The sequence below is a fragment of the Poecilia latipinna genome, unplaced genomic scaffold (genome assembly GCF_001443285.1).
Source record: "Poecilia latipinna isolate Pla-1442-1.1 unplaced genomic scaffold, P_latipinna-1.0 Scaffold163, whole genome shotgun sequence".
Lineage (NCBI taxonomy): Eukaryota > Metazoa > Chordata > Actinopteri > Cyprinodontiformes > Poeciliidae > Poecilia > Poecilia latipinna.
This window is the reverse complement of record NW_015112779.1, coordinates 373,243-384,661: the sequence shown is the minus strand read 5'-3', so window position 1 is coordinate 384,661 and position 11,419 is coordinate 373,243.

Sequence of the window (11,419 nt, the reverse complement as noted above, 5' to 3'; positions counted from 1 at the left end):
ATATATATATATATTTTTAATTATTTATTTTTTTTTTTTTTTTTTTTTGCCAGTTTTGGAAGTTACATGCTTTTCAAGTACTGTTTTTAATGTTCGTTAAATAGCCCAACCCTTCCTCAGGAGGTTTCTTCAGTCTACTCAGAATTATGTAGTAATAATAATAATGCAAATAAAATGTTGGTTTTTTTTCTTAAGTTTGTGCTTCAAAAACTAAACATAGTGGAAATCATAGTCATCACATAGATTCCTCCCTGTATAAAAGCCTGGCTGGCTGCCTAACTAGCCGGTAGCACCTTTTTATACAATTGGCAAAATTATGTTATATAATTTGCTTAAACACTTCATTACATCATTGACAAGTTATTAGGTTATTGGCTTTATAACATTTAAATTAGTCAAATTCATTAGATTACTGTCATGCGTTGTGCTGTTAGCCATTATCACTATATTGATTGCCACACACCTGAATTTACCGTCACCGAGGATCTGTGTTAGCGCAAAGTGTGAAGCATTCAGCTTCTACGCAGCACAAATCAGGAACAAACTTTCAGAAAACTGCAAAACAGCCGAAACACTGAGAACCTCTAACTCAAAGCTTAAAACCCTCCTATGTAAAGTTAGCTTTCATTCGTAGCAAGTGCAACATTGATCACTATATTGGATGTGTATTTGCTTGATGATTTTGATGGTGGCCTTTGACAAAATGTAAAAATGTATTGTTTGTTTCTTAATGGATGTCTGTTGTTTTTATGATGCAAAGCACTTTGAACAGCCTTGATGCTGAAATGTGCTACATAAATACATTTAAAGTGACCCGACTTGAATGGGGTATGTTCCACATTCGGTCAGTTAATAAACTTTACCAAAAAATAACTGTATATGTATTTGCAGAGCCCACAGTTTATTTTACATCTATAGGTGTATAATTAAACATACTTCATTTAGAATTTAAACGCCATCAATTTTCTTGATTACAGGTAAATAGTTCATAGCAAAATAGCCCCAGCCTAAAACAATGGCCCTCAAATACCTGTTTCTGGACTCCTTGTCGCCTACTTCCTGTCTGCAGTTTGCGGTCAGTCTGGATCCTGATCCGGAAAACATGATGGTAATGATCCGATCCGGATTTTCCGGGTATGAAAAACCACCACTTCGTAACTTTTCACGTGCTAAAACAGTGACAAAAATCTGACTGCCGAACGCATCAGCGAAAATACCGTTTAGGAAAATAATAAGTTGGCAGTCCGTTAAGTTTGGGAAAGCATGGCATGCTCCAAGTTCGTAAGTAAAAGAAAGATGGACAATGAAAATTGGCTGCTTAAGGAGGAATGTACTGAGCAATTCGTATTTACTCTCCCTGCAAGACCAATGCGCCTCATATGCCAAGAAACTGCTTTCCAACGTTGAGACATCATTGCCATTCCAAACACAGTAATTTTGAAGAGGCCTTTACGCAAAGGTCAGAAGAAGTAAGACAGACAAAAACAAAGGGGCTGAAATCCTCAGATGAAGCAAAAAGTAAAGCGCTGGTTACATCTGTGACGCAACAGCAAAAAGCAAAGGAGTGTTTACTCACAGTACCGTGGGCATTAGGTAAGTACAAAAAATCTTTTTCCGATGCCGAAGTAATGAAAGAATGTCTGACTTGTGAGCCTCAAACCTATCATAGAAGGGAGAGGTATCTTATACTAGATTCTGTTTTCTGACTCAAACAAAATGGCTTCTGTAAAATAAAATGCAACGGGCACAAGGCCCCAGTTTTCTCTTTTTTTATTGGCTGGCCCTTAGCAGGTTCGTGAATTTGTACGTTAGAAGTAGGAAAGCAAAAATCATGTATGCACGTCCTGCTTTTGTAAAGGAAGCAAAGTGACCGTATCTTCCATTGACCATAGACTTGTGCAATTTGACATTTCAAAAATAAATTAATGGAAACGGGGAAATTTTAAAAAAATCTAGTTTTTTTATATGTTTTGACACTAAGATGACGTGATTTTTATTTTATTTTTTTACTTTTTGGGCCTATTAAAATCTGCGAGTTCCACAACACTGAAATTTAATCACTTTTTTGCATCACACAAGACACGTGATCAACAGGTGTTGCTTCTGGGGCAAATCACAAAGAAGACAAGGACAGGAAGTAGGTGCAGGATGATGACACAGCATGTTTTTTAATGACTTATAAGTTGAACATGCTTATTTATGTGTGACTTTACATCCGTTTCTTATTCAATGGAAACACTGCATTTGGAAAATTGTGTTTTTTCGACATTAGTGGAATAATGACTCACATTTGTAATGGGAACAGAGCTAGTGAAGGACTGGGTGTATTGCATCTGACAGACCGTGAACCCTGCAGGTTGACATTCATTTACTGTACTGATTTTGTTACATCTCTGTGCCCTTACTGTTGAACCTCTCCGTTGTTATTTCTAAGATATGGAGGCAGATTGAGAGGTTGAAGGTGATGTTACAGTGCTGGAATTGGAGAGTGTAATTGATGCCCGTGTGACATTCCATGTGAGTTCTGGCATAACAGGAACCAGGCCTTACCCGTTTCCTCGACAACCGCTCTGATGCTGCAGTGTCCTCCGAATTTTATTTGTCATAAAACAAGAAGCGGTAATGAATTACCTTCTAACAAGTATTTATAAGTGGGTTTCATTCTGCCAGCAGTGCTGTCTGTGCTTGTAAAGAAAAGAACTAATTCTGACATATACACTGTAATCTACACACAGGCAAAGCATGAATAGCCTGAAGCTTGAAGTTTAATTAAAATGTATTGAGGGAATTACAAAAACAAAGGAAGACAGGTCAGAGCAAAGCAAACACCGAAATACAGAAAAATGAACCAATTTAATCTGCATACCAGACTGTTAACAAGCAGGAGTGTAAAAAGACACAAAAAGTGACCTTTAAATGTGTAAGATGGATTCCCCCCCCCCCATTTTTAATCACACAGCGTTTACACTCAGATATGTCTTAGTAGTTTGGAGGCTGTATTATCAGTATAGTCTTTTTTTCTTTTTTTTGTATTTTTCATGTCTATTTTTGCCACGGTGAAGATTATTTTTGGTAACTAATTAGCTCAATCAGATGCAGTTGCTAGCTCCTTGCAAAAATATTAATTTCCATCACTAGTCTGCATGTGAACCAAGTTACTTCCCAATCAAACCGTTACTTTGTCACTCAGGAAACATGGTGCTGTTCACATTTATTGGGACTCCAGTGAAGATGAGTGAAAGCAGTTAATCTTACATCTACTTTTTAGATGTTGGGAAGACAAAGAAATTTCTAGCTATTTAAATATAGCTAGAAATTGCTTTAACTATAGATATAAGCAAGTAAAGGAACAGAGGACACCCAGTATTAAAGGTTAGGTCCGTAGGGACTGCAATCACCTGCAAATATCTAGATAGTTTTGTTGTTGGTGTTGTTTATTGCTGCTTATTTTAATAGTTCAAATACTAAATGAACCTTAGTATGCATTAATCCTCGCAGTGGAAACAGTCTTAGCACTTCCACTGATATGGTTACCTAATTCACAGCGGTGGGCGACGGACTCGGCACATGGAGAGCGACGAACGACGGTGAAAGGTGAAAGTTTTCCGCGACAGTAACAGAAGTTATATATAATATAATATAAATGTAATATAAATACAGCTAATCTTTAAAGGCTTTACAGTTTTCAAAGAGCACGATGAGGGCCAAAGGTCAAAGCCAAGTTACAGTATTAAACTACATCCCAAGCTTTGAACATTGGCCTAACCCCATAAGACATTGAGGTTTGTGGCTTTAATCTCATAAAATGCAAGAAAATAAAAACAAGAAGTATGAATTTTACTCTGCATAAAAGTTACATCAGTTGTTTAAATTGCAGCCACTTCCTGCATGCGGTTACATAACACCATTCTTGTCCGCTGACACGCTGCCTTGAGAAATGACTAAGTTCAGAGTGTGGGAGGCGACAGCCGAAACACAGGGGTCTGTCCGCGCAACCCCAGCAGCGTCCGAGAGCATCCGCTGCTCATTCACGGATTCCAAATGCACAGAGCCAGAGTCGAAAGCAGAGAGGAGGGGAAAAGCAATTTGTGAAAGCCGTGGCTGCCTAATGCCGAATGCAAAGTACTACATGTTAACAGAGAAAATAGAAAATAAATTAATTCCACTGAGTAATTCTTTATTCAGTTTTAACTCTGGGAGTTTCTTTGATCTGGTTAATTTTGATCTTGTAGCTGTTTAATCATGAAATGAGCCCAGTTTTTTTTTTTTTTTTCTTTTTTTCCCGCGGTACGAAAATTTTTTTTTTGTCATGCTTTTCCTTAATCTGTCAGAGGAGAAAATTCAAGCTGTTGTTCAGCACACCTAAATGTTAATTATGTTTACTCCGCTTGCGTTTAGGATGACTAATACATGCTGGATGGAAAAAAAAAAGAAGCAGTTTGTGAACTCTTAGTGTAATGGATATAGTGCCCAAATTCCTCCGCATGCTCTCTACCCAGGAGGATAGTTTGTCACTTTGGTTTAAAGTTCTTCCCATGAAGAGAGGCTGCAAAGGTCAAGCCCCGTATTTCTGACATCATTATTTCCTCACGTGTTCTGAACAACGCCGGTGGAGCTCGGAGAGTCCGGGTCGGGTTCTGTGTTCAGGGTGGGATGACAGAGGATGCCCGCCTTCGTTTCCCATGTTCTCCCCCAGCCCAACCCCCTCCCCCAGCCAGGGAAAACACTGGAAAACGGCACGTTCCCATCAGCTACGCTCGGTGACACGGTGACCCCAGGAAAAGCGTGAGTAAATACCAGAGGCATGTCCACAAGGCGGGGCTGGGTGGGGGGGGGGGGTGAGGGGGGTCATAGTAAGTTGAAATCCTTCGAAATCTTCCAGACTGTTCTGCCTTGGATGTAGAAGCAGACCCTATTACCAGCCACCTGTGCTTCATTTAGGTTAAATCCTTCATTAGGTTTTAAAAGCTCATTTATTTTCATTTTCTAATCCCCACTGTATTGCTTTTCTCGCGCTACACAGCTGTCAGATGCAATTTAATCCTTAAGAGCGTGGCCCAGGTTCAAGACCTGCAGGTGATGCACTTTTTCTTCTTTTTTTTTCACACATAGCTTCAAATTTTCTGTGAACTTATTCCTTTTTTTATGGTTCTTTTTTCACTTAAACAGTTTATGAGATTAAAATTCTCACCCAGAAGTCAAGAAAAAAAAAAATCATGCTGGTGTTAGTCATATACAGTATCATGAAAAGGTGTTTTCCACAATAAATTTATCTGATTCTTTTGTTCTTTTGTCACACTTACATGTTTAAGATCATATATCTTATTTTAAAATGAGACAGATAATATTGGCTAATTGAAGAAGCTTTTTACAAATTGTATTCAGTGATAAAAGCTTTCTAACCATGGTCTTATGTAAGAAAAACAACTTTCCTACATTAAATTAGAAATTAGAGTAGCACAAACCAGAACAGCTGGCCGTGTGACTCTCAGCGAAGCCGTGCAATAACATCTTAATCCGTCTCAAAGTCCAGACTCCCAAAAACTGTATTTAATTTTTTTGTCTCTATATGCAGAGGTGAACTTACTGGTGATCTTTAGATCACTAGCCCACTGTAATATGTGGACCCCGATTTTAAGACCACAAACCAGGAAGAATCAAATTAGGTGTTAAGTAAAAATAAGGCGTGTGGCTCCGTGAACAAACTGTGAATTTTGCAGAAGCATAAAGTAACGGATTACCCAGTAGGGATGGCTGATACAGACTTCCAGTTCTGACTGAATATTTTGTGGAACTATCATGGTAATGATAAAAGTGATGAAAATAACTATTTCTTGTTTTTTTTTTTGCAGATAACTGTATGACTGTGACAACATGACACAGCAATCATAACTTTACAAACACAAACACTGCTCTTAAAAAATATTTCCATTTGTAGTGAGCTTCGTTAGGACACCAGTCACATGAAGAAAACTTCATCTAAAAACGTATTTTTTCAAAATTGGTGCATTTCCATTCAGCAAATTTATACCCGAAGTTCTGCTTTTGTCTCACGTAACACTTTGTATCAAAAGTGAATCATCACAATGTTTTGTGGAATAATGTGAGATGTGTTAAATTTGGTCAGCCGTGGTTTTGGGCTTGGTACTCTCCCATAAATGTTATTTTCTTGTTGTTGAATCATGAACACTGAACTTAAACTGAGGCACGTGAGTTTTGCAGTGCTTCAGATGTCCTGGATTCCTTTGTAACCTCACGGATGAGTTGTTAGCGCTGCAGTCATTTTGATATAGCCGGCCACTCCTGGGAAGGTTCACCATGTTTTCCTGGTTTGTGAATAATGTTTCTCACTGTGGGTTCCCTAGGGATCCACAGGCCTCAGGAATGTTTTTGTTGACTAAATGCATGTGAGGGACTTTAGTTTTCATCTGTTCTTAAATGTGTTTGGATCACGGTACCAGTTGGTGTCTTATTATTTTTTTTCTTTTTACTCGTTTCGGTAAATTTTTTTGAATATGGTGAAAAAAATCTATTTATCTTCCTTCAATTGTTCGGTGCTGTTGTGTGTCGTCCTTTCGATTCAGGAGAGCAGTATTTGTTAGCCTACTTCATGTTGTCAGACAAAATCTTTTTAGGTATTTTTTAATGTACAGATTGGATTCATTCGTACATTCAGTTACTCCATGGAATGATTCATATTTTATAGAGTATGACTGGTTTGTACAGCATTTTTCCATGAATTCATAAACTCATTGCAAATCTCAGAGAGGCCATGACATTTCCTCATCTGTAGCTGCATTTCCATTGATTATAACATCGCACAAATTGGAAATACGTAAATAATTACGCTTAATGGAAACACGACATTTTCAAACCAAAATTCTTTTTTCGCTGAAAAGTTTTTGCACTAGGACAAGGTGGTTTTTCAGCCGCATCAAAACTGGTTGAATGGAAACACTTTTTTCACATCAGGAGTCACATGATCAACAACCGGATGTTACCACTGGCAGAAATGATGAAGAAGACGACGACAGGAAGTGGTCGGAGGATGATGGCACATCCAGATGTCATGTTTAACGACTTCTCCCATAACCAAACTTAACATCAGATTTTTTTATTTTTTTTTTATTTATGACTTGAACTTTATTGATTTTTACAACAAAAAGATATACCAAAGTTCATAAGCTTAACATATAATAATTTAACACATGCTAAACAATGGATTAACTTGTGATTTTAATTGTAAAACTCTGTAACTGCAAGTTTTTTTTCCCCAACGTTGGCTGAATATCAATGTTTTGCCCACATTTGTAATAGAAACGCAGCTACTATATCCCACAATGTGACATTCCTTCTTATTGGTGATGACGAGAGACAATCACAAAGCCATTTAATTGTTGTTTTTTCCTGTTTCAGTTATATGTGATACCCCCCCAACCACAAGACGATAATGCCTGTTTTTCGTTTTCTCTTTTTTTTTTTTCTTTATTTTCCCCTCAAATGACCAAAAAGATGTGATGGCGGGACTCAAAGAGCAAAAAAAATGACATCCAGATGTTCCCAATTACTGAATCCCAGCCCTTTAGCTTGTTTGCGTTACCACAGTGCGGTGGCGGTTGTCCCAGAACAAAAATATCCAGTAACGTAGGATTGTCTGTAGGCAGTAAATTTAAACAGGATATAAATAATCCCATTCATAGGCTGCAGTCTGCCAGTTGGAGGAGGTCTAACAAAATTGAAGGGTAAATAATGCCAGTAGCAGTTTTCAGTTGTGTGTTAGGGCTGTATTAAAAACTTTAATTGCGTTAATACATTATTTTTTTTCTGCAGGAAGTCAGCACTGAACATAGCATGCTGTGACAATACTTTGATCATGCAGTCAGATTAGTGCGTTCTGCTGTGTTCCAGCCAGTTCAGTACTAAGTCAGACTTGGATTTTATTTTATGTTTTTCCACGGAGCAGCATTTCTTTTCACATTGGACGTGCGCAAAAAACATTTTGGTGTGAAAATGTGTGTATTCAGGGTTCTGGAGCTGCTGAGCTTGACGTCAGGAGCTGCTGCTGTTGCGCCGTTTCAGTCTCCCAGCGGTTGCTGGAGATGCATCAACGTCGGTATTGTTTTTATAGCTTTCATGCAGATGAAGAGCAAAGCAGGCAGTTATTCTTAACAAAGACATGAGTGACTCAAACACTGGGAGCCTTCACTTCATGATGCTGCTTTTTAATATACGTAAAGGTAAACTGTTTTGTTTCCTTTTGCGCTAGCTCAAATAACTACAGACAACATCGCCACAACCAAACACAAGCCTTGCACTTTTTATATTTTGGTTTGTAAAACAGAGTTTTGTACTGTGTGTTCCTTGCACTCTGTTTGGAGATTTAAGAATTTAATAAAAATATTCATGTTTGGATCTTAGGAACAGGGTGCATTAATCCTAGCTGAACTAGCATCACTTTGACTAGCAGCACTGAGTTTCACATGATCAGTCAAGAAAGTTACTCTACGTTACTTTGAACAGGTTTTATTTTGGTGACATCACTTCCTGTTGAATAGAGACTGTTCCCTTCCACTTGCTTGCTCAGAAGGAGGAATTGCTTCAAAGTTAATAAATGAATGGTAATTGGCTGGAGCTCCTTAGATGATCTTAAATATTGACTTTATTCAGATTATTATGATTTTGTTTCTCATTTTATCATGACTATTCTTGATAATATTATGATTTTAGGCTTGTATTATTATGGTTTTCTTCTCAAAATATTAACTTTATTCGCATACATGCACTTGTAGTTTTTGGCTGCCCAGCTTGGTAAGGCCATGAAAGAAATCAAAGCCACGAAGTTTACACATTTCTGTTATTGTTAAAAAATAACCCGTGCAGCTGGAAAAACACAGCTGCACGGGTTTGCTGCAGGTACGAGGCGATGCTTCAAAGTGCACACATTTTGGAACAACACTCACTCTTCACGAGAAGCGTTGGCTGCAAACCTCGTGCAAGGCGTGTTGTGGATGAAAACAGTCTTCCTCTGGACCGGCAAACAGGACAGCATGTTCTCATGGAAATGAAAAAAAAAAAAAAGGAGACTGGCATTGAGTCAAACCACTCAGAAAACCATAGGGGGATGTCCCCACTTACACTCCTCCACAGGATCACACCCAGAAGGAATGAAGGAGTGTTGAGTGTGTGTGTTTGTGCAGCGGGACAGAGGGAGAACACACCCAGGGATGTGTGATCGTCTGCATATGCGGCTCCCTCATCTGCAGAATTCCTCCAGACTTCTCGCAGCTCAGCCATGTTTTGCCCAAACTTGTCAGCGTTCAGACGAGCCCCGTCGTCCTCCAGCCGCTCACCGAAAAAATTCTCCTTAAAAGCTTCCCGCTAATGCAGCGAACAATTAAGTTATCAAATGGACACGAGCATTATGTAAAAGACGGGTTATATGGCCAACAATTTGAACACTGTCTGCTTCCTGGTAGCGCAGATGAAATGTCAGGGGCGCAATATTTCAAGGCTATTAACTTGAGTGCTTTTTTATTCAGACTCATTACTTTTTAAACGGCATAGGAAGTCACGGAAATGTAATATTAATTTTTACATGGCTTTCATTTTCGTTCCTATAGAGCTGTTTAAAATTCAGGGGAGGTGGGGTCTTCACGCAGATGCGTTCCTCTACATCCGCACTCACTTTCAGGCAGAGAATCAGAGTTGTCAGGTGTTTTGCGGAGTGTGAAGTTATTGTGTTTTCCGTATTGAATTACGGGACCGAAGAAAACAATGTGTGTGTGTGAGTTTGAGAGATGGGTATAACAGGCTGAAAAGCACACGGTCTTCCCTTCAATTTCTACTGTTTGTGTGGGGAAGTATGTCAATTTCTGCCTAAGGATGACCCATTTTGACTTCAAAGCTTTACTTTCTGAGGTATTCGCAGTCTAACAGAGCGCACACCGCAGTGGGGGTAACGAGAAAGAAAGATGGACTAGAGAAAAAAAATAGTGAAGGGAGATATGTCATAAAATCTTTATTTTGGAATAAAAAAAAACAGATATGACTAATTTTAATCCACCACGGCGCCCTAATTTAGGCCCTAATGAGAATTTTTCAAATGTTGGAAGCCTTATCATGAAAAATGGCTGGAGATCATTAATAGTTTATGGGTTGAGTTAATGATAGAGATGATTTCTAATTGAGCTCCACAGAGCCGTCCTATGCGGTGGTCCTTCTCGCTGTTGGCAGAGATTTCTTTCATTATTATAGATTTTTTTTTTCTTAGTGTTCATTTCGTCTTTACACAGCTCTCTTTGGGTGTTGATATTTTACCACAGTCTGTTTCCTACACCGGCTTTGTCTGATATCAGAATCCAGCTCTCACCGTATAAATGTGTCTCATATCAGAAGCACTTGATGTGACGGTTGTTGCTCAGCATTTAACCATTTGAGTCCTGAGTTTCAAATCTCCACCTGGATATTTGTGCTTATTTTAATTGTATGCAATTCTTCAAATGTCCTGCGAGTAAATATATTTTCACGTTTACCCATAACAGCAGGAACTTTCAATGTCTAGCAAGTTATGTTTGCAATTTACCATCTATTAAAAGAGTGGCCCCTCAGATTCATTTCACTCGCTACTACAGAGGGAGGGAAATTACCGTAATAACCCGATATTGGCTGTAAATCGCAACGTCTCCCCTTTCAGAAACTGTTGGAATTTTTTCAGTGTGGCAGAATTACGGCACTGGAAATTTGGCTGAATTGTTACCGCTAACGTTCAGCCTAAAAGGGCTAAAGGGGCAGTCTTATTTGTTTTCCAGGCATGTTACAAAAATACATGGCAGAAAACTCTTTCAAAGCTGCAAAAGACTCCAAACTGACGAACTACCACATATCATATGTAACAAGTAATGATTTAAACTAAAGTGTCCATGTATTTATGAATGTCCCAGTCAAATTCTGTAACTAAATCTAGCTAGCAGTCAGCTGATGAGCAACACAAGGTCGTATCCAGAAGAAGAAAAGAAACGCATATGGATGTGGAGGTCTCCATAGCAACGAAAAGTAATAGCATTTTGAATGGAGGCGGATCTTTTTTTTTATTTTACTGTTTTACCGCAGTACATTCATATGTATTGCAGAGTACGTTATTTACAGCTTTGTCTATTAGGAGCATCTTGCAAAAGTATTTATACCCCTGAAATTTTTCACACTGCTTCATGCTGCAACCAAAAAAAAAAAAACACATCTGTCCGTTGCCGGGAAACAGGCCACACCCTGGACGACTCACAAGTCAATCCATCTTTTCCAAGCCAACCGCAATCATGCTCTTCAAAATGAAACATTACTCAAATGTTAAAAAAAAAAAAAAAAAAAAAAAAAAAAAAAATTTTTGCCAAGCTTTGTTTTTTATTAAAAATTTGGTCCATGT